Raw genomic sequence first — 23,475 nt, 5'->3', positions numbered from 1 at the left:
CATAAACCGGTCCGTGGCGCAAAAAAGGTTGGGGATCGCTGCCCTAGGTCAGCTCAGATCCCAGTCATATAAATTTTGTCATCAGACTGTTAGCATGATAAACCGATGTTAGCAAACAAACCCAGAGACCATTTGGTGTACATCAAGTGTAGCCACAGAATTTAAATTACAATATACCAACTACACGGATGACGGATATCAAGTTGATGTCAAGGAAGCAGAACAGGAATGAGTATTCGGCCGTTGGGTCTTCAGCAATCAGTGTCTCTAATAGAGTTTAATGTACGCTAAAGCAGACCTTCAGCCGCACAACATCATCCTCTGCTGCTCAGAGTTCTGGAAAACCAGAGTCGCTCTGCTCCACACTGCCAACAGTAATAAAACATTTTCCAACCACCACTGAACAATGGACAAGAAGTAGTTATCAAGTCAAAAAAAACAACCCTACATTTAAAACTAATTCCAAAAAAGGTTCTCCCTGTATATTAGGCCTTTTGAAATCAAGAAGACATGAGTTTCTGCGACCTCTATCTCATCAATATGATCAATACTTGCCATGTTATGGACAAAACTCTTTTTTGTTTAAAATTAACATTGTTGTTAACAAAAACTTGCCAAAAACGCCCAATGTATCAAATGTGATACAAAAAATATATAATAAATATACAATAAAACTATATCGTACACAAAATGATATACCAAAAAAATGTGGATTTTGTTATAAGGGTTAATAAACATCTCAGTTCCAAAAAAAAAAGAATTTGCTGGCTATTTTTTGATGGGTTGGGTCTTACAGGGTTAATTTAGTAAAACTCACATTATCAGTAAGAACTTGCATTGATAAGACATGTACCTACATTTTCTTTCATTAAATCGGACATTTATTCGCGTGTAACATTCTTTGTTACACGCTGAACTATGTTTACTTTTTTAAGTTAAAAAACGGACCTCACAGCCCGTTGTTGGCTAGTGGTGCTGGTTTCAGTATATGCAGTATATGCAAATATACTGTTTATAAGGTTAGGGAAACCTGTAGTGAGGTGAGTCTGGAGAATTCACTGGGATGATGACAAAACGCTTCTCCCACTGAAAACGCTACGTCCAGATGAGGGTTTTTTTTTAGTGGCATGGTACTCACAGGATTTTGACTAATATCAAATAGTATGCACAGTATTGTCTTAAGTTACTTTCATTTTCATGTTTGGTTTAATCACCAAAATGTTTTCCTTCTTTTACACAGAAGCACACTGCATAACAGGTTGGATATGGTCTTTATCACCACTCCCCATACTAAAAACACAGAGACACACTTCCTGTGCTTGTGTCTCACAAAGTTGGTAGATTCTTTGAGGCCGTTAATGTTCTCTTTTTGTCTCTCATGATGTGAATGTGAGTGTACAGTTGTAATGGCAGACACACTCGTGCACATTTCCTCGCCCTATCTAGGAGGAAGTTTTACATTTGTCACTCTCATGTCTGTCTTCCTACCTTGGACGTGTTGTGTGGGGTGGAGGGTTTGTTCTTTTGGGGGGCTGTTTGTATTCTGACTTGCACAAAGTAATGCAAAGAGTGGAAAGGTGCTGAAAAGCAGAGAGCTGTAACGTATTCAACAACGAAGCATGGATCCCCCGGAGGCTTATTCATACAAACACGGAGCAGGAGAGGAAACAAGAATGAATGGATTGATGAAAGAATGAGAGAGAATGTAAGAGTCTGTGCGGGAAAGAATGTTAGTCCTGCGTGCCTGCAAGAAGCCCGACCGACACATCAAGGCGTATTCGGTTACCTTTACTTTCTACATTTCAAAATATATATACCGAGTGCTTTGAGAAGCAATTTAGACGAGAAATTATCTAAATCCAAATGGCGTAGATGCATTTTAATGTTTAAAGTTGAACTAACAATAATACAGTTTTGAACTTAGCAGATGGAAGCTGATGCTGACTCGATTTCAATATAAGTACGGTATTTCCAGGGTTCACAGTCACTGAAGCCTTTAAAGTATTCAGTTTAAGGCATCTAGCATGTTCATGTAGTTCAAGGTTAGAGTTCAGAAAATGAAAATGCTGCCCTACAAAGGCAGAAAGCAGTAATTACACAAACAGTAAAGTGAAGAAAAGGCCATGTAAATAGGTTTATCCCAAATGTAAACCATAATATAACTGGAGAATGCATTTCCTGATGAAAATGCAGTGCAAATGCTGATTTTTAGCTGAAATCCTGTAATTGCTGAAATATTTGGGAAGCTTGTTAAATTTAACAGAAATACACTGTATTTCCAAAATCTCCTATTCTTTAAATCACGTTAAGAGTGGAATGATGTATTTTAAATGAATATTTGAAAAAAAAGAATATTTGCAAAACATCTGCTGTGTGTGTGTGCGTGTGTGTGTGTGTGTGTGTGTGTGTGTGTGTGTGTGCGTGTGTGTGTGTGTGTGTGTGTGTGTGTGTGTGTGTGTGTGTGTGCGCGCGTGTGTGTGTCAGTGAGTGAGTGAATTACAGAGTAAGAGTCACAGACACTGACTAAATCTAATGTACTCCTGACTCCATGGGCTCTGATGGGGACGTGATGTCAACATTGTCCAAATAGACTTTGAAGCATTAGGAGAAGCCTTAGAGTAATTTCTCAGAAATTAGTAAGATATTAAAAAAACACAAACAAAACGAGCCCCTGGCTCCATTTTACTGAAGGTCAAAATGTCTACTGGGAACTTTAGATAGCAAAAGGGAGCAAAGAACCACATATCCAAGATCTTCAAGCTTCCTTTTGAAACTCCACCAATGTCCAATGTACTTCCCAGTGAAGAACCTCCTTCTGAAAGTCCACCAATGTCTGATGTTCCTCCAGTTGAAGTTGAACGGTTTAATCCCCCAAAAATGTACAGAATAAAAAGCCCCTTTTCCATTAGTACCTAATCAGTACCTACAAGCATGCAAACAAGGTACTACTGGGTTGTAATGGAAAACTAGTTGATCCGAGTCGAGTTGTGACGATTCGTGGCGAGTCGACCCCAGTAGGTACTAATTGAAAAGGGTCTAAAATAACATCTCAATACTGTGAAAGCTTAATCAGCATTCACACTAATAATATAAAAAAAATCAGAATAATCAGTTATTTTCCAACAAATAAATATAATAAAACAAATAGATATAACATATGACATGCAATAGTGACATACAAACACACAAGAAATAAAAGCAGAGGAGTGGCGTGCTCCTCTTCTTCCAGCGCATCACAGGAAGAAGAGGAGCACGTAGCAGCAAATAAGACCAGAGCCCCAAGTGACATCAAGAGTAGGGCCACGTGTTCTGACCAATAGTTAAAAACATCACCATGTAAAAATGTTGTAAATACTTCACTCACCAAGTAGAAGTTATGGCTTGAGCTATTTTTCCCAACTTGTTAATAACATTACTGTAAGGTCACTACAATTAATGTAGTTTGTTGGAAGTGAGTTATAGTATATTAAAATAAAAAAAATAAAAAACAACAACAGTTCTTTAACAAAATATTTTTGTCCTATGACGCCTTTCAGCAGCTCGGTAGCGCGGTGGTAAGTATTGTTTACTCCACCAGCTGGGTGGGGCCTCTCTGTGTGGAGTTTGCATGTTCTGTCTGTGTTTGTGTGGGTTCTTCTCTCCACGCACTCCAGCTTCCTCCCACAGTCCAAAGACATGTAGTTAATGAGGTTAGGTTAACTGGTGATTCTAAATTGTCCTCGGAATCAGAATACTTTCATAATCCCTACGAAAACTATGGGGTTACATAGGTGTGAATGTGGTTGTCTGTTTCTTAAGTGTTGTTGATGTTTTGGGATTTTTTTATTTTAAATTTCTTATGTTTTCTGAGTTTACAAACCCCCATAATTGTTTAAGAATTACAGATGAAAGCTGCTCAGTCTGATGACCTGCGTGAACAAATCACTTTTCATCACTAATAAGATGACCAACTTTCACTGACACGAGATGGAATAAAGGATCATTTCACTTTGCCTTAAAATATTAGAAATTAACACTGATTTTCCTGCAGACAGTCAGACTGTATACCACATCATAATTATCAACCTGTCTTTGATTGAGCAAGTGTCAAAGATAAATATCATGTAGCAGGCAAAAAATATTTTAATCCATCCATTATTGTACTCACTTCATGATATGCTCTTTCGGCCCCTTAAAAAAGGTAAAATATGAAAGTATTATTTTAAAAAGCCGTAATCCCCCTATTATCCGCTAGGTGGTGCTGTATGTACCTCTCATATTAGCTCTGGTTTCGTGGCTTTTGAATTGCTGTCTCACAGATTGTGCTCTTCGTGTTTTTTCAGTTGAAACAGGAACTGGAGTTAACTGTTTCACTGGACTATATGAGGCAGATAAAATCATTCAAAGAAAGTAAAAGCAAAATAAAAACAAATTTAACAATTATCTAATATCAGTCAATGTATTTATAAGCACATTTAAAAACAACACAGGTTGTGTACAGGTTTTTTACTGTGTACAACAGTACACAGTAAAAAAGTAAAAAGTAGAACAAACACACACAGAGAATAAAACATTATACTCAGTCACTATTAAAAGCTAAAGAGTAAAAATGCATTTTCAGATGGGTTTTTAAAAGCCCGACACTAACCCTAATATGGTAAAGCTCTAAAGCCTACTGATTTGGGGCTATTGGTTGTAATCTATGGTAACCAAGAAAAAATGACATAATTTATATTAAACTATAACTTCTGAATTTCCTCAAGAACAGTTTTACTGTGAGCTGAATGAGAAAAGCTCAAAACATGTTTCCACTAAAATCCCTGCTGTTTGTAAAAAACAACAACAACAAACATATTCCACCATTTCCTTTTATTGCTTCTATTTTCACTCGTGCTTTTAATCTTCTCGGCTGCCTCCCTTTTCCCTCTTTATATTCCTCCTCCTTACCCATGCTCTGTAAAACTAAACTGCTGCATATCTGCTGCCAAATGCCAGCACTGTGAGTCCCTTTTTTTTATTCATATATTCAGATAATCTTATTTAGATTTTAATTTTAAAGAACAAGCAAAAAAATATTGGGTTTCAAATCCTCTCCATTATATTGTTATTGTCAAACATTCATACAAAGTCATATAAAAGTAACGCCATGTAACAGACATGGAAGGAATGAGCAACAGACAAAAAACATCATAATAAGTATCATTACACAAAAAACCATAGATATGCAATCTAAATAGCAATAAATGTTTGGCCTAAATCTGGTCCATCTGCAGTTTTCTATCACTATATTGAGTTCAATTCAATTTTATTTATATTATTATAGTATTTTTATTCTTATTCTTATTGTTAAGTTAAAGATTCTGCGACAATAGAAGGAAAATCTCAGTGACCTGATGACCTGAGCAATAAGCAACAGTGAGGAGAAAGAAGTGCCTGCTAACAGGAAGAGACCTGAAGCAATAATAGCTGAAGGCTCTGCCTCCCATTCTACTTTTGGAAACTCTATGAACCATAAGAACTCTTAACTCTGAGAATGTATGAGCATTTGTATAAAATATTACAATGAGATCTTTAAGGTATGATGAGGCCTAATTGATTTAGGACTTTGCATGTGAGGATGATTCCATATTCAGTTATAAGATTAAGAGGAAGACAATAAAGAGTATCTATACGGTAAATTCCAATAGCTTTTCTGGTTTCACTTTACTTGAGCATGAAGAACGTTTGCTTTTTACTATCTGTGATAAGTTATTGTTAACTGCATGGTGAAAATAATGGTTTACTTATTATTTCTGAGTGATATGAACTTAAAGCAAATGAATAAGAATAAAGGAATCAATGGCATGATCTCACCAGTGGAGAAAGTAATGCCACTGAATGGTACCCTGTTTAGGGGTGTCACACAAACTCTTTTAATGTCCTCCTTAAGTATATCCATGAATTTTCACTATGGTTTTCTTCTACTTCGCCTGCTTTGAAGCTCCATTTTCAACATTTTTTGTTCAGTACAGTGCTCCCTCGTTTATAGCGGGAGTTCTAAAAATAACCCACAATAGGTGAAATCCGTGAAGTAGCCAACGTTATTTTTTACAATTAGTATAGATGTTTTAAGGCCGTAAAACCCCTCACAACACATTTTATACACTTTTCTCAGACAGGCCTTGACATTTCCACACTTTTCTCTCGTTTAAACACTCTCAAAGTTCAAACGTTCGTAGAAAAATAAGTCCAGTATTATAGAATGAAACCAAAGATCAAACCCTATTTTTCGGTCCAGAACATGAGAATAGAGCAGCTACGAGAGAATTCAACATCAATGAATCAATGGTACGGAAGTAGAGGAAGAGAAGAATGAGTAAAGTTTGACTTATCTGACTGTTTTGTTTCGCTTAATGCGCCTTATGGTCCAAAACATACGGTACCTTCTACCTTCTGTAGTGACAATTCCTTTTGTTTGACAAACCAAACGTCCCACAATTAGAAATCCACAAGCCACTGTTGCACTGAGATAATATTTTGTACACAGGCAAAAGAAGTCCACTGTCCAAACTTGAAAGTTGTGTTTTTATGGTTTATTCATCCAGTTTGGCAAGCAATAACAAGATCTATTTTTTGTTACTTCCTGCTGCTTCTCCTGCTCTGGTAAAAAAAAAAAAAAAAACATAGACCCACCCCAGTGCATGCTGGTCCTATACCAGTCTCTTTATTTATAGAAAAAATGGCCCTACAGTTCTTACTGGCTGACTTAACAAGGTAAACACCAAAACAAAACAAAACATTGAAACAAATATTAACCTACAAATAAAACTTTTAAATAAACAAACCAAAAAAATATAAGTAAACTAACAACAAAGTTTAACAAATTTCAAAATAATAAAAATAAAAAACAAATAGCTCCAACACTCCGGCCTCTAATTGTGTATACAATCACAATTACTTCAAAATCCCAAAAGGAGGAGCTATTCCCTTAAGCAGGTCCTTAATCTTCGTTGATTATTTTCTTCAAGATGAGGCTTCCAGTAGCAAAAGAAGTTTTGCCACTGGCCTTTCCAAAACACTGGTCTTTGTTTGTAGTCTCACAGAACGCACCAAGCCTTTTGCATCCTGGTTTACATTTAAGACTTTTGCCATCATCCACGATCCTCTTGGAGCTGTAGCGTCTGCAATCAAAACAACATCTTCAGGTATAAGACATCTTTTAGTTCTCGTCTATTTTTGTCTTTCTTGCATCAGAGGTAGGTACTCAGAAAGCCATCTCTTCCAAAACAACTCTGCCTACAACTCTGTACCTGTTTCCACCTTTTCCTGACATGAAGATCACTTTGATCAAACAGTCCTGGTGGTAAAACTGGTTTGTTTTTCAGCAACAAGAAGTGATTGGGTGTCAGTGTTTCAAGATCATTTGAGTCATCTGAAACTCTGGCAATGGGTCTGTCGTTCAACATAGCTTCAACCTCACAGAAGACTGTTTGGAGTCCTTCATCATCCAAAACTTGTTCTTTGAGAACTGAGGCAAAAATACTCTTTATGGAGTACAGAGGCGCTCCCACAAGTAAGTAATGAATAAGATAGTTGGTAGGATTTTGTAATTCCTCCACAATGACATTCACTGTCAGGTCCTTTTTGACCTCTGGGTCATCTGCAGAAATTACACTGTGCTCCACATCCAGTTTAGGCCATTCCTCCTTTGACTTATAGAGAAATTCTGGCCCATTTATCCATGTCCTACATTTGAGGAAGTCCCCAGCTCTCATGCCTCTGGATGCGTCATCTGCAGGATTCTCCTTGGAAGAAACATATCTCCACTGATTCACATCTGTTGCTTCTCGAATGACAGCAATTCTGTTTGCAACAAAAGTATTAAATCTTCTGGTTTCATTGGAGATGTATTTCAGTACTGTTGTACTATCAGTCCAAAAAACAGATTTTTCCAACCTTACCTGCAACTCTTTTTGCAGAAGCATATTCACTCGAACTGCAAGAACGGCAGCCATCAATTCTAGTCTGGGAATTGTAGTTTGCTTGGGAGGAGCAACTCTAGCTTTTCCCAGGATAAAGGCAACATGTGAGAAGTTATGCTTTTCCAATTTTAAATATGACACTGTTCCATAACCACTTTGACTTGCGTTTAATGGTTTGGTTTAATGCAACGTTCCACTTTGAAATCAGCTGGAGATCCTCCAGCAAATCACGCCACCGCTCAGAAAGAGAGTGGGGAATAGCTTCATCCCACTTCAAATTTTGACAGCAAAGCTCTTGTAGCAACAGTTTATACTGAAGGGAGACAAGATTCCCAAAGGATCATACAGTGAGCTGACCACAGACAAAATGCCCCTTCTGGTTGTTGGACGGTCCTGCAGGGAGGTTCTGAACTGGAACTTGTCTGTTTCTATGCACCACTGTAAACCCAGTGCTCTCTCAACTGGAAGTTGATCTGTGTCCAAATCCAGATCCTTCATTTCCTTTGCTCTTCTTTCCTCTGGGATTGACATGAGCACTGTGCGACTGTTGCTGATCCATTTTGAAAGCTTAAATCCTCCTTTAGTGCAGATATCCGTCAGCCTCTTCACCATGTGCACTGCCTCCTCTTCTGTAGCAACTCTTCTGTAGTAACTTATAAAGGAGCATCATTGAACAGTCAATGATGCTCCTTTATAAGTTGTTCCACAGTCAAATACAACTCTCAACTTGCCCTTTGTGGGATGATACATTCCATGATGAGGGATGTACCACACTTTTCCATCACTTTTCTGCAACTAATCTGCAGGCACAAATTCAGCATATCCTTGTTCAAGCATGTTGTTTATACATGCAGTGTATTCATCCTTATAACGAGCATCCTTTTCAAGTCTCCGTCTGAGACTCGGATGTTAATTGGCAAGCTGGGACCTTCTCTCCTGAAAGGCAAATCAATGTGATAATGATTTCCAATAAGTTTTATTGAACTACTAACAATATCCATGAAACACAGATCCTCTCTGGACATTTCAGTCTGCTCCTCTGATGATCTTTCATTAAAATCATGATTGTACTGTTTAATCAACATTTCTTCAAGATGCTCAACCGAAATCCTATTGGCTGTTACAGCAGTGGGGTTGTTTTTATTTCTGCTGTTACTTCCAGTGGACAGGGGACCATTTATGACCCAGCCAACTTTGGTTTCTACAGCATAAGGTCCACCTTCCACACTGTTTATCACCTTCCATGGCTCTAAAACGTTGGAAGCACCAGTAGCTCCACATCTGCATCAATGTTGTGAAGTTTAACATATTATTATTCAACGTAGAAAATGGCATGGTCTTTTGAGTCAAAACATCTGGCAACGCCATGAAATCATTGGCTCCCAAACCAGACACTTGTGCACTAACGATCCTATTTTGACTCATTGTTCTCGAAAGGATATTGGTCTTTTTACCCTTTAGATTCAGTCTTTTTGCCAGGGTTTCTGTGCAGAATGTACCTGAACTTCCAGGATTCAGAAATGCGTAGGTTTGCAGAATTTTATTGCCCTTTTGGCTCTTAATTTGAACTGGAACAATAGAAAAAAATGCATCAACTTCATGACCGGCCCCAATATGCCCACATGTCTGAGTGGTTGCAGTTGAAAAGTTGACATAGGAGCTTGTCTTGACATGCTCAGTAAGGATCGGTGAGTACTGATCCGTCACTATCTTTTTATTTTTTTGTTTTTGTCTACATTATATTAAATGTTTCATTATCGGAAACATTTTAAGATATACTTATTATTCTTAACATCTCAACAGATACTGTGACCCGTAACTATCGTAAAACGCTTCGACCGGAAGTAGACACCTTTCGCGCATGCGGGGTACGGATCGGGTAGTGACAGTGCCTGTTTGAGTTTTGGACGAAATGGATTCTGGGATATTGCATTTCACCATTTCGAGCTGATTGGAGACCAAAACAGCCGATCAGATTTTTTTGCATCCAAGTCTGTGATTGGCTGATTTTGTGGCACAAATATAACGGTGTACAGAAAGAGTTGAGCGCGCACGGGCAGAAATGTTGAGAGCGCAAGCAACACATTGCGAGCAAGCGCAAATGCAAAAACAGAGCGAGAGGGGCTGCTATTGTGTGTGTGTGTGTGTGTGTGTGTGTGTGTGTGTGTGTGTGTGTGTCGATAATAGCAAACACTGAAATACAGTTTTTGCACGCAGCAATGAATTTTGTTCACTCAAATTTAGCTTTTCTTTGCTCAAAATAAATTTCTCCTCAATATGCAACACTTGCACCTGCAATTTCTTTTTACATGCACTCATTTTTTTTTTTACGTGCGCTTAGAATAGTGGCACAAAAGTAACGGCATACCAATCAGCCGCCGCCAGCTCTTTAAAGACATACCACAGAACAAATATCCAGCCGGCCAGGGCCATAACATGGCAATTGAAGATTTATGTAAGTTTGACAAGCTGAACGCACTGTACTGTACAGGAGACACTGCACGGAGGAGACTGATTGATCTGCAGCCAATTAGGACACAGAACACAATGCACTGAAAAACAAAAAAATGCAAAATTGCACAAAAAAATCCGCGAAACAGCGAGGCCACGAAAGGTGAACCTCGTTATAGGGAGGGACCACTGTATATCCACTATCTCTCCTCCTCAAAGGTCCAAACCATCTCAGTCTTGTCTCTCTACTTCTATTTCCAAACGACTCCCATTTCAATTTTCCATCCTGGTGACTTCCAATGAAAATCCTAACATCTTCAGCTTTGTCACCTTCACCTCAGTAGTCTCCTTTTGTTAGTACCACTGTGTCCAAACCATACATCATAGCAGGTCTCACTACCATCTTGTAAACTCCTGCAGCTATCTTTCTGTCACAAATTGCTCTGACACTTGTCTCTACCTACTCCACTTTGCATTCTCTTCTTCATCTGTCTTGTCCACTTTCCGGTGCTTAGGATGATTGACCCCAAGTATTTAAACTCATCTACTTTCACTATCTCTACTTGCACGTTTCCACCTCTCTCCCTCTCATTCACACACATGTATTCTGCCTTCACTCGGCGACCGTGGCTCAGGGGGTTGGGAAGCGTATCTGTAACCGGAAGGTCGCCGGTTCGATCCCTGGGCTCTCTGTCCTGGTCGTTGTGTCCTTGGGTAAGACACTTTACCCTGCCGCCTACAGGTGTGGGCCAGAGGGGCCGATGGCGCGATATGGCAGCCTCGCTTCTGTCAGTCTGCCCCAGGGCAGCTGTGGCTACAACTGTAGCTTGCCTCCTCCAGTGTGTGAATGTGAGAGTGAATGAATAGTGGCATTGTAAAGCGCTTTGGGTGCCTTGAAAAGCACTATATAAATCCAATCCATTATTATTATTCCTCTTCTCTCCAGAGCATTCCTCTACCTCACCAGTTTCTTTTCCACCTGCTCCCTACTCTCATAATTGATCACAACATTGTCTACAAACATCATAGTCCACAGAAACATCTATCTGACCTCATTTGTCAACCTGTTCATCACTCTTGTAAGCAAAAAGGGGTTCAGAGCTGATCTACACCTCAAAAGACCCATCTGTCAAAATCGTAAATTTTGCAGATGACTGACAGTTACAGACAATGCATACATATGTGGGGTTCCGCAGCTGGCCCTGTGGTGCACACAGAAAAGCCAAGAGTTGAATAAACTGTAGGCATGACAGAGGCCCCTGTCCATTATCCTCCCTCACCTCACTCAAGTAATTACTCAAGTCTAAAGTTATGCCGATCCAGACGTAACCAAGATTAATAAGGTCCGTATGAGGTTCTCAAGATTTAAGAATTGGACAGCAGCAGGTCCTGACACAGTTCACACGTACTGACTAAAGAAGCTAACTGCACTCCATGAGCACCTGGGCACCTGTCCCCCAGAAGGGACCAGTCTCATCCAACTATTGGCCAACAACCTCAGCACAACATGAAAGCTCCAGTTAGGTATAATATCAGCTAAGATGAACAGGCTCCATACATGAGTGGGGCCCAGAAAGGAACAGGCAGGAACACCAAAGGGGCAAAACACCTCCTTCTGATAGAGCAGTCACTCAAGACTGTGAGACCAAAATGACTCTCCTGTGAACTACCTGGATTGATTACAAGAAAGCCTGTGATTCAACGCCCTACACATCGATCCAGGAACAGCTAGAACCATACAAGATCAACAAGAGCCTAAGAGCTTTCATTAGGAATTCGATGGGGACATGGAAGAAAACCCTAGAAGCCAACTTCAAGCCAATAGTACAAGTCGCCATCAAGTGCGGGATTTACCAAGAAGATACTTTGTCCCACTGCTGTTCTGCTAATTTTTAATTGTAAAAAAAAGTTGGCCCATCAAAAAAAGTTTGGGAACCACTGGGTGAACTGGAGATTCTCATTTTGTTAGGCCTGTTGCTCCCTAGAGTGTACTCCATGAGAGCTGGCACAAGCTCCAGACCCCCATCTCAAGCTTGAATTGGATGAGCAAAAGAAAATAGATGAATGGAGGTTGTATTTCAATCAGAAAAATGAAACTTAGTGAATCCCAAATATTTCGTATATAGTTTTTGATCTCAGTACTCAGTAGCAATCTGAGTTTTGGAAAAAAAAAATTCCAAATGAGATTATTTCTGATATTATGAGTTGTTGTAGGTGTTTTATGTTGTCCCATCTCAAATCACCAAAGTTTTTAAATTTTCAGTTGTCTAGTCTGGTAGCTCCAGCTTGGCTAAAAATGTATGATCCAAAGGTTGCACATATAATGTTTGCTGTGAAATTTTTACTTCTTACAGTACCGATCAAAAGTTTAAAACCACTTGAAAAATGGCAAAGAAAATCATGTTTTGCATGGTTGGATCTTAACAGGGCAGAGCTTCAAGATGCAACAAGAAGAAATGGGAGTGAGATATAACATTTTTTGGAGCATGTAATTTATTAAAAACAACACTTAAACTGAAACAGGCTGTTTTACAGCTGATCAAAAGTTTAGGATCACACCTCCAAAAGAAACCCTGTGAACCCCCAAAACAAAAGTTCCAAACATGAACTCAGTAATGAGTAGCTCCACCGTTTCTATTGATCGCTTTAAAAAATTGTTGCGGCATGCTTGATGCAAGAGATTCCATGAGGTGAATGGGAACATTTCTCCAAGTGGTGAAGACAGCCGCATGAAGGGTATCTAAAGTCTGGAACTGTTGTCCGTTTTTGTAAACATCCCTTGCCATCCATCCCCAGGGAAACACGCAGGGTGGTCCAAACAGTGAAGAAGGCGCAGCAGCGCCTCTTCTTTCTCAGGAGACTGAAAAGATTCGGCATGAGCCCCCGCATCCTCAGGACCTTCTATCACTGTGCCATTGAGAGCATCCTCACTGGATGCATCACCACCTGGTATGGCAACAGCACCGCCTACAACTGCAAAGCTCTCCAGCGAGTAGTGCGGTGCTCTGAACGGATAATTGGAGGTGAGCTTCCCTCCCTCCAAGACATCTACAGGAAGCGGTGCCTGAGGAAAGCGGGGAGGATCATCAAGGACTCCAGTCACCCCAGCCATAAACTGTTCAGACTGCTTCCATCAGGAAGGAGGTTCTGCAGCATCCGGTCCCGTACCAGCAGACTGAGAGACAGCTTTTTCCATCAGGCCATCAGACTGCTGAACACGTCATAGACACCTCAGCTTCACTACTGGAACTTCAACATTATGCACTCCACACTGTATATAAATGCCACTTGTTTTGCACATATTCAACTCTGTATATTTTATATATTTTATTATTATTATTATTATTATTATTATTATTATTATTATTATTATTATTAATTTATTTTTTTTATTTTTTTTACTATTTAATTTGTAAAAATGTGTATACACACACACACACACACACACACACACACACACACACACACACACACACACACACACGTAGGAAAATATTTAGTATACACATCCAGAAATGCATACACTATTATATATTGTACATATATTTATTAGTTTCAGGTTGGCCATTCTTGTATTTTGCTCGTTTGTGTTGTTGTGTTTGCACACCTCTGTTGCTTGTGGGGCTCGCACACAAGAATTTCACTCGCATGTGCTGTGCCTGTGTGCCTGCACATGTGATGTGACAATAAAAGTGATTTGATTTGATTTGAAAGGATCACCTCCTGAAGTTTCATTGTTCCGCTGAAGGAAAAAGCACCCCAGAACATTACGGCACTCCCTCCACTGTGGCGCATAGAAAACATCTCAGGTGGGATCTGCTTGTCATGACAGCAACGTTGGAAACCATCAGGGCCATCAAGGTTATATTTTTTCTCATCAGAGAATAAAACTTTCTTCCACCTTTCAGTGTCCCATGTTTGGTGCTCTCATGCAAAGAGAACAGAACAGTCAGCTCTGTGGCGTTCAAGGAGACGAGGCCTTTGAAGACGTTCTTTGATTTTGAAGTCCTTTAGTCTCAGATGCCGTCTGATGGTTATGGGGCTGCAGTCGGCACCAGTAATGGCCTTAATTTGGGTCAAGGATTATCCAGAGTCTTAATGGATACCCAATTGGATCCTCCAACTCAGTGCTGGTGAAATTATTTGGGGTCTTCCACTTGACTTTTTTGTTCCATAACCCTCAGGATCATTTAAGAAATTCCAAATGACTGTCTTACTGTGTCCCACCTCAGCAGCGATGCCGTGCTGAGAGAAACCCTGCTTATGCAGTTCAACAACCCGACCATGTTCAAAAAGGGAACTTTTTTTTGCTTTTGCCATCAGAATGTCATGACAGTGTGACTACCTGACAGAAAATAACAATAAATCCACATATCTGCACAGTTTTGGCCTGTTAAACACATGTGATCTTAAACTTTTGATTAATAAAAAATAATAAAATAAAAATCAATGACTGAGCATGAATATCTCAGAAACTAAAGATAAAAGCCTAAAATTTTCACTGGTCATTCTTACCATAGAGCAGAATCGAATCAGTATCTGTAATTTGGGGCATACTTAAAAAAGCTTACAATTTCACAGCAATCATTATGTATATCTAAACTTTGGACCATAAAATTTTTACAGAACGGACAGAAATATCAGAGAAAGCACAAGACTAATGTCAAGGATCAGCTGCAGTCAAAATAAAAACCTACAGTGAGCCATAACCAACCACATCTTGTATTTACCTATTTGCCTCCCTGTTCCTCACCCATGCTTTACAGTCTTCACTTCCCTCACCCCCTTTAACCCAGACACCCCCTGTGTAGCCTCGCCCCAAATCCTTTCTCTTTTCTAAATCTCCTTCCTACACAACCCAGACCCTTTCAATGCTGCCAATAATCAAACCAGCTCTCCTATAATAACCTTCAAATGTTTTTATATAATGCTCCAAAAACAGCAAATGTGCCATTTTCATGACATATTACTTATCATTATCCATAGATAGAGAGAATGCTTCCATGTGTCCACTGTGTTTTGTTTAAGCCTTCATATAAAAGTGATTTTATGCGTGAGCCAGAGTGTACATGGTATATCCACAGAATTAGTGTGTCAATCCCTAAGTTAAGCCTCAGCACTGCAGGGGTTCACTCTTTATTTAGGTCATCAGATGGTTAAAAAGTCAAACCCCTCCAGATTGGTGCAAACTGAAAAAAAGACTGATTGCAGCTCCAACAACTGGTCTGTGTTGCCTAAATCCTGCATGGGCCCTCATATTCAGAGGTGGCCACCGACTTTTTGTTTGTTTGTTATGCAGGATTTGATAGCAGATTTTATGCTGAACTCCTTTTGTATGATTATCTTCTGCATCTGTATTAAAATGATCAGTAGTTGAGCACCAATAACCAGGACATATGCCTGTATGTGGAAAAAGGAGCTAGTTTTCAAGCCAAACTTCGTCTACATGGAACTTTACAATCATATTCTAAATACATGAACAGAAGCATCAATATATTACATTGTTCACGACAGAGTGAGAGATGGGGTACATCCTGCACAAGGTGTCAGTTTATGACAAGACTACCATAGAGATATGTTGTTTTTACAGATTCTATTTCTGAATAGAATCTATTATTGAATTATTCCATGTATAAGGAGCATTGTAAGTGAGTGAAGTGTGGTGGTTTTTAAAAGCATTGCATGTATTTATTTTGATAATGAATCAGTTGATATTATTATTATTGTCTTGCATCCCCCCCCCCCCCCCCCCCAATAAAATTATGAATTATCTTGCATAAATAGGCTGTTGATTTTCTTTACTCATTTCAGTTATTACCAGCAAAATACTTGCATGTTTAATCATCTGGGAATCAACCCAAAATTACTCATTTAATTAGACAGAGATCTTTGTCAGTGCTGTGTTGGTGTGTTGCAATCAGAAGCTGCCTTTTATCTGCTAACATCAAGTAGCTACGTTAGAGAGCTGTATACCATAAACTGTGTGGACACGAGGCAGAGACGCACAGACTTATGTTGCTGGAGCACTGGGTCACTGTGCTCACACCCCTGGATGATGCATGGTACATGGACTGGTATTTATATAGCAGTTTTCTACTCCAACTGAGCGCTCAAAGTGCTTTTTACTTCAAGTGACTGTGAGCAACTGTGGCTCAATATGTACAGCTTATTGTGTAGAGGTGGAGGAAATATAAAGAAAATCACCTTAAAACTGAACTAATATGAAAGATGAAACTTTTCGAGTGTACCCGGCTACAAATATGCTTTTCAAAGAGTATTGTATCATGGCAGCCTATGATCGCAGACCAACCCTTGGAGCCAGCCTCAAGTGGCACCTGGAGAAACTGAAGTTTTTGCTGCATTGGCACTGGCTTCATATTTCAGCTGCAAAGATTGGTTGTCATTGATGGCGACTTAGACCTCAAAGGAGGACCTTCAATTTAGAGTAACTAGATAACAGTACTTGTTATTAAACTGCAGGAACTCCAACTGAATAGTTACTTAACAAATTCATTAAATAAAAGCTTTTATGATATTTGAATTCTGATGATGTGTAAGAGAAGGGCTCGTTGCACAGTGACAGGAAGAGCAACTTTAAATGTCTTGTCATGTCTTTTACTTTTTAATGAGAGGATTTTAGGAATGGGACAAAATGAATAAAACTGTGCAAAAAGAAGTGAGATGGAAGAATGATACAGCAGAAAGGAAAGAGAGAGACTTCAGCGGATAGATGGTGTGACAGATTGAGTTTCGGTAAGGCAGGACCAGAGATGCTGATGATAGAAAGAGAGGAGGGGGGATGATGCACATAGACAGGGACATTACATAACACTTCATCAGAGCAGAAGAGGAAAAGGGAGGGTAATAGGAGGAGAGGCTGTGAATGAGAAGAAACCACTCCTCTATTCTGCAAGAACCTTGAGGCCATGCCCCCTGGTTTGACCCATCAGGAGTAACTACAGTCGAGAAAGGAAAACAGAAATGGATGAGTTCAGAACAGGTTTAAAGCTAGAACTTTTTACTTTTTCAAGGATGCCCTCCTGATAATCACTCAAAATTTTATTTGAACAAATAAAATTTGTTTTTTTGTTTTATTAATACAAGAACAGATCAAACTGGCACATGTATTATTGATACGATACTAATCAGTATTTTATGTGTAATGATGTTATTTTTGAATCAACAATGAATAATGAAAGAACTGCTATTATAAACGTTTCTCTCAGCTCTTTTGGGGATAAAAAAAAATGTGTGTCTCCAAATGGATAAAAAAGTTCTTTGCAACCCACCTCTACCCCCAACATCACTTGCCATACTGTTTCTGACTTAATCAGTGTAACATATCTGTTGTCACTGATACCTGCTCTGTTTTGTGCTGGGTCTTGCTATAGCTCTCTGGCTTTCAACATGTGAATCTGGAGCTATGCCACCAAACAAAAATTACTGGCAATTCTGGAACTGACTGAAGCAAGAATATGCCGATTACAGCAGCTACTTTTATTAATGAACATATCAAGTTCTTCATTTCATTTATTTTATTTCATCATTTCATAACAATAGATGAGATTATGAAGTAAGTAATAGATAGTGATTGGTGTCAGATGAATGGTGCCGCCAACTGTGATGAATATATTCATAAGAACAGTCAACAATAGGCGCTAACAAATCCTGGCTTAGGGGATCAGTTAGGTACATGTTGTTATCAATCATATACAAAGATTGGACATGATTATTAGTGTCTGAATTGAGTTAGACTGGTGGAAATACACAATTACTTTCTGCAAGGAGAGTTCTATAGGAACTTTGTTACTTTGATACTTTGCTTGTTGACCATTTTTGTGCTTGTGTATTGTAAACAATATGTGTTATTTGGAGATTACAAACAAACTGCACTGAATCAAATGGAAGGCATAATCCTAGATAATCCTATAGAAACCTCTGTGTCCCCCAGCAGCCACTCAGTCCTCTGGTTCGCTAGCAGCTCACACAATCATCTTAACAAATGTGAAAATATTAAAAGTTAAAGGACACAAGGCAGGCAAAGCTGATGGAAACTGCAGATCAAAAAGATAATTTCAAACATTTTATCACAGAATATCCCATGTACCTGGGTAACCTGAGTCTAGAATGTCCACTAGCAACCAACACTAGCTACAAAGTGAACTAGCCCTCTTTGTTAATGGGGTTGTCTGAGAAATAATATGACTTACTGCATGGTTCAGCCCATGCAGAAGGTTTGTGGTTCAGTTTTAATGAGTGAATATTAAATATTTTTATTCTTCATTATGGTCACTTATAGCACTAATATTAGACTTTAAATTGAGAATTTCAGAAACCAAATGTCCATTTTTTATATACAGTCTCTGGTTGCTGTGTATGTCTCTTAATGTCAAGGATAATTACATTTATAACACAAGATTTAGTTGTATGAAATTATAATTCATTTTCATATTTGGGATTGAAAAATACATCTTGTTGAAGAAAAAAAATGCATATTGAGCAAGTAGCTTACTTAAGAGACTTCTTTCATCACGTTAGAAATTACAGGACAAAAATATTCTCCCAGAACAACTTTTTATCGTCCCTTTCCCAGAAGGAGAGAAGCAAAATGCCCTCACACATAAAACAGCAACCAGAGCCCCTCAATGTGGAGACCAACGGTTGCATATTTTTCTCTAATTTGTCACCCACTGTACGTGTTTTCATATTAACACGCTCCCCCTGAGATGTACGATTAAATCTCTAAATAATCAAGCCAAAACAAATAGCGCTGTCACCGGCGGTCCGTAAAGGCGGCAGCTTCCCCTCCCGCATGCAGACTCTGAAGACTCCTCGCTTGACGCTCCAGGCTCCTGATTGGTCGAGCTGTTCGGGGGAAGGGGCGTGGCTTGCGTCTCAGTCCTGGCACCAGTTTGCTCTGCAAGCACCGAAAGGTGGAGAGATTTTCCCCATCACACACTCTTACTGTCAAACACACACGTTCAGCGAGAGACTCGGGACGCATCCACACGGTGAGTTTCACTGTTTTAACGTGATTCGGGACGTGTCATCGCGTTTTCTCTGCATCCTGGCGATGCGCCAGCCTCGCGTGGGCCTTTATAAATGAAATGTAATTGGTGCCATATTTATATTCAGGTCTGCAGGCTGCAGTGGCACGGATGCAGGCCTATATTTAGCTTATGATATGGCGGAATCATAGTCGGAGACATCGCTGTGCGCGGTGTTTCCCATCCCAATGGGGAGAGGATGGTGGGCGTGTGAGGAGGAGAAAGAGTCGGGGTGGCGGGGGGTGAGGGGGGTTCAGTGTCTCATGCAGAGGTCCGTGGATTCTTGTCTCTTTGTTATGGTGGTGCCGCAGAGTCGGGATGATACACCCCTCCTGCTGAAAAATCACTACAAAACAGATTCCTCCGATAGTCCTGCTTTGGCTCCTCATTAGTAAGCCAAGAGTAATTGTAGTGGTCTCAGTGCAGTTAGCCAGCACCTCTGTCATTACAATATTCCTACATGGGACCGTAGTAGGTTTTACATGATGTTTATCTCTATAGTGAAACAGATGCATCTCCAGTACAGCGAAGGCCTTGTTATATAAAGAATAGAAGAGTATCTGATTTTTATACATAGTACCCCCCCAGTCGAGACACATACACACTTACACGCACAGACACACTCTGCATGCTGTGTGTGTGTGGATTAGAGCGCATTGTTTCGTCTATGCTCATTTTTTCTCCTCTAGGGCTCTTTCTGCCTTTTCTCTATCTCACATGTGAACCGCATTGAGCTACAGGACTGTAGACTGTCTGTGGGAATACTATGGGAAAATGGTTGTCTCCATTCTGCACTCAAAGTAGAAATGGATTGAAGGTTCAAGTAAACGGTGCATATCTGCTCTGTGTGTGATAGCTGGAGCCAAAGAAGCTACATGATGCAATGCTGAGTAAAATCTCTAAAGCCGAAGAACGTGGCTGCCCCGTTACATAAAGTGGGCATCATCTGTAGCCTGGTACACGGTACAGAGCATATGTCACTTTGACATGCTCAGTGTGTTTGGGGAGACAGACATCTGAAATAATGTACTCTCATTACACCAGTCAGACTCATCTGACACTGTATTTCAAAGTTGTTGTGTGTTTGTTTATAACTGACATTTCATTAAAAACAGATCGCTGTTTCTGTTTGATCAGTTATTTATTTGCTCTATAGATTGTGAAGATGCAGAAAATCGTAATGTTTAAAAAGGGGAAAAGACTTTGCCATTTGATTGATAGTCACCATGGCCACCAACTCATTTCCAGAGGTTTCTCATATCACTTTATTGTCATTTTGTTGCTGATTATAACAACAACAAACTCATACTACAATGTCACTGCTCCGCATTATCATCTTAAAATTATTGTATATAATATCGTTCAGGTATTTTAATATTGTGATATTGTATTTGACTTAAAAGAGGTTGATGGATCTTTCTTTTCTGTGTTCTGAGTTAAAGAGGTAATTAAGCAAAGTCACATTTGCCAGTATTAACATATAATAAATGGACTGGTTCTTAGAGAGCGCTTTTCTACTCTACTTGAGCACTCCAAGTGCCTTATACACCTTATTCACACAAGCACTTTTTTGGTGTCTAAGTGCTTTCTATCTAACACTCTGATCAGTGTATTAGGGACAGGCCACTTGGGTTTCAGTATCTTGACCAAGGACACTTTGGCATGCAGACTGGAGCAGCCAGGCATCAAACTACCAACCTTCCAATTAGATGGCCTGTTCTACCTCCTGAGTCACAGCCACTCTTGTATGTAGTCGTAGTCTAAAAATGTAATCCCCGAGATCTAAATAGCCCTAAAGCTGACCCTTAACTACAGCATGTGATTTCTTATTACTAAGACTTGGAAGAATGATTATCAAAATTGTTCTTGGCAATCAGGAGAACCCCCCAAATATTCTAACTGACATACTTTAGGATTAAGTTTATGACAATGAGCAAAGACTGTCATTTAATCTGAAATGACTTAAAATGTCCAACTCACTGAATTGTGAGAACAGGCCGAGTACAATATTTGTATCCAAAACGACCAAAACTTCCAGTGGCTTATTAGTTAAACTGTTCTCATTCCAATGGTGTCATGTTTGGCTGTTTTGTCAAAGCCCCTGGTGTCTCACAGCCCCTGGTGTCTCACACATAGGCGTAAGATATCCTTTGATGATGGTATTATTGGATGCCAAAGGCAAATGCTAAAAACAGGACCAGGAGACTGCAGTTTTTATCTCTTCTCACTTCTTAGCTTTAGGCACCAACACTGCTTACTTAGGTTTAGAAAAAGAACTCTATTTGGGCTAAAACAAACCCATTCAAAGTGTTAACTATGCATGCTAAAAAATAAATGATGCTAAAAGGATAGCCAGTCACCTCAAATTTGACAGTAAGGCTACGTTCACACTGCAGGCGAAAGCGCATCAAATCCGATTTTTTTGACCCTATGCGACCCACATCCGATCATGGTATGACAGTGTGAACGGCGCAAATCCGATATTTTCAAATCCGATCTGGGTCACTTTCGTATGTGGTGCTGAATCCGATACATATCTGATGTTTTAGAAAGCGACTGCTGTTTGAACGGTCATGTCGCATTAAATCCGCCTTTTACGTCACCGACACAAGACTGAAGCCAATTATCAGCGCCAGAGAAGACATCGCGAACGCTTCCTGGCCATCCAGTGTAGATGTCAGTGAAACATACTATTGTACATACTATTGTTTGAGTACTTACGATTGTTTTTTTTGTACTTTTTATATTTTACATTTATATTTATTATTGAAACTTGCACCAAGGGAGTGGCACTCCAATTTCGTTGTACTCTGTACAATGACAATAAAGGCTATTCTATTCTATTCTATTCTATTCTAAACTGTTGGGAAGACAACGTAAACATTTTATTTGTACTGTATAATCTGCAGATTCTGACAGAAATCTGCAGCTATCCTTGGAAGCACCGCTCCTCTCTTAAACAGCAATAAGGATCATTATTAGGTTATTTACATTATTATGTAAATAACAAAATAACTTAAAGCAAAAATTGGGAAACGTAAAGTCCGAAGTCTTTATATTAACGGCCATCAGTCAAACAATACTGTTTGCTCTGGGTCTAAACAGAGCGCGTTGTGTGTGACATCTTCTTTTGCGCATGCGGGCCGCTTTGAGCGTTCACACTAGAGCGCGTTTGCTGTCGCATTTTATTTGTAGTGTGAACGAGCAGACAAAAAAATCGGATTTGATCAAAAAAATCGGAATTGAGCATTAAGACCTGCAGTGTGAACGTAGCCTAAGAGACCTGAAGAGTGTATATGTGATGAGTTCAGATTAAAACTGAGCTCAGATATTCTAAATCTTTGCAAACAGGAAGTAATTTTTGTAGGTGAGAGTGCAGAGAACTACACAGTCCAAGTAACCGCAGAGTAGCAAATCAGGAGAACATCCAGATTCCAGACCAGGTGCATGAAAATTCCAGATCATGAATATATAAATGAAAAAGGCATGTCAGTTCAACTCCTTTGACTCCTTGAATGTTTGAATCACAGAGATACTAAATGTAAAAAACGTAAGGCCATTTTTTGCCTGAGACTGCTGGCACAGAAGCTAGATGGATTATCAGAGATGTTTTAATGCATGAGCGTTGTAATGATGATGATGCCATAATTTCTGCCTCAGGGATTGGTGGGATTACATCCAATCCCTCTCAAAGGGATCAACCAAGTAGCCCGGAAGTCAGCAGGCACCCAGCTACAGTGGGGCAAAAAAGTATTTAGTCAGCCACCGATTGTGCAAGTTCCCCCACTTAAAATGATGACAGAGGTCAGTAATTTGCACCAGAGGTACACTTCAACTGTGAGAGACAGAATGTGAAAAAAAAATCCATGAATCCACATGGTAGGATTTGTAAGGAATTTATTCGTAAATTAGGGTGGAAAATAAGTATTTGGTCAATAACAAAAATACAACTCAATACTTTGTAACATAACCTTTGTTGGCAATAACAGAGGTCAAACGTTTACTATAGGTCTTTACCAGGTTTGCACACACAGTAG

General features: G+C 39.5%; 1 protein-coding gene across 5 annotated transcripts in view; it reads left to right on the top strand.

Moving 5' to 3' along the window:
* Positions 1–23,475, top strand: part of LOC146648722 (uncharacterized) — a 195,123-nt gene that overhangs the window by 40,459 nt on the left and 131,189 nt on the right. The window contains exon 1 of one of the 5 annotated variants that reach the window (XM_085389390.1): positions 19,298–19,402. The exons of the other annotated variants lie outside the window; for them this stretch is intronic. The gene's annotated coding sequence lies outside the window, so the exon portion shown is untranslated. Of the gene's footprint in view, positions 1–19,297; positions 19,403–23,475 lie in introns of those variants that run through there. 5 annotated transcript variants of the gene reach the window in all.

Source organism: Rhamphochromis longiceps, linkage group LG18 (assembly GCF_057381845.1).
Source record: "Rhamphochromis longiceps isolate RC_006_pf linkage group LG18, R_longiceps_female_GT1.1, whole genome shotgun sequence".
NCBI lineage: Eukaryota > Metazoa > Chordata > Actinopteri > Cichliformes > Cichlidae > Rhamphochromis > Rhamphochromis longiceps.
This window is presented reverse-complemented; position numbering and strand designations above follow the sequence as displayed.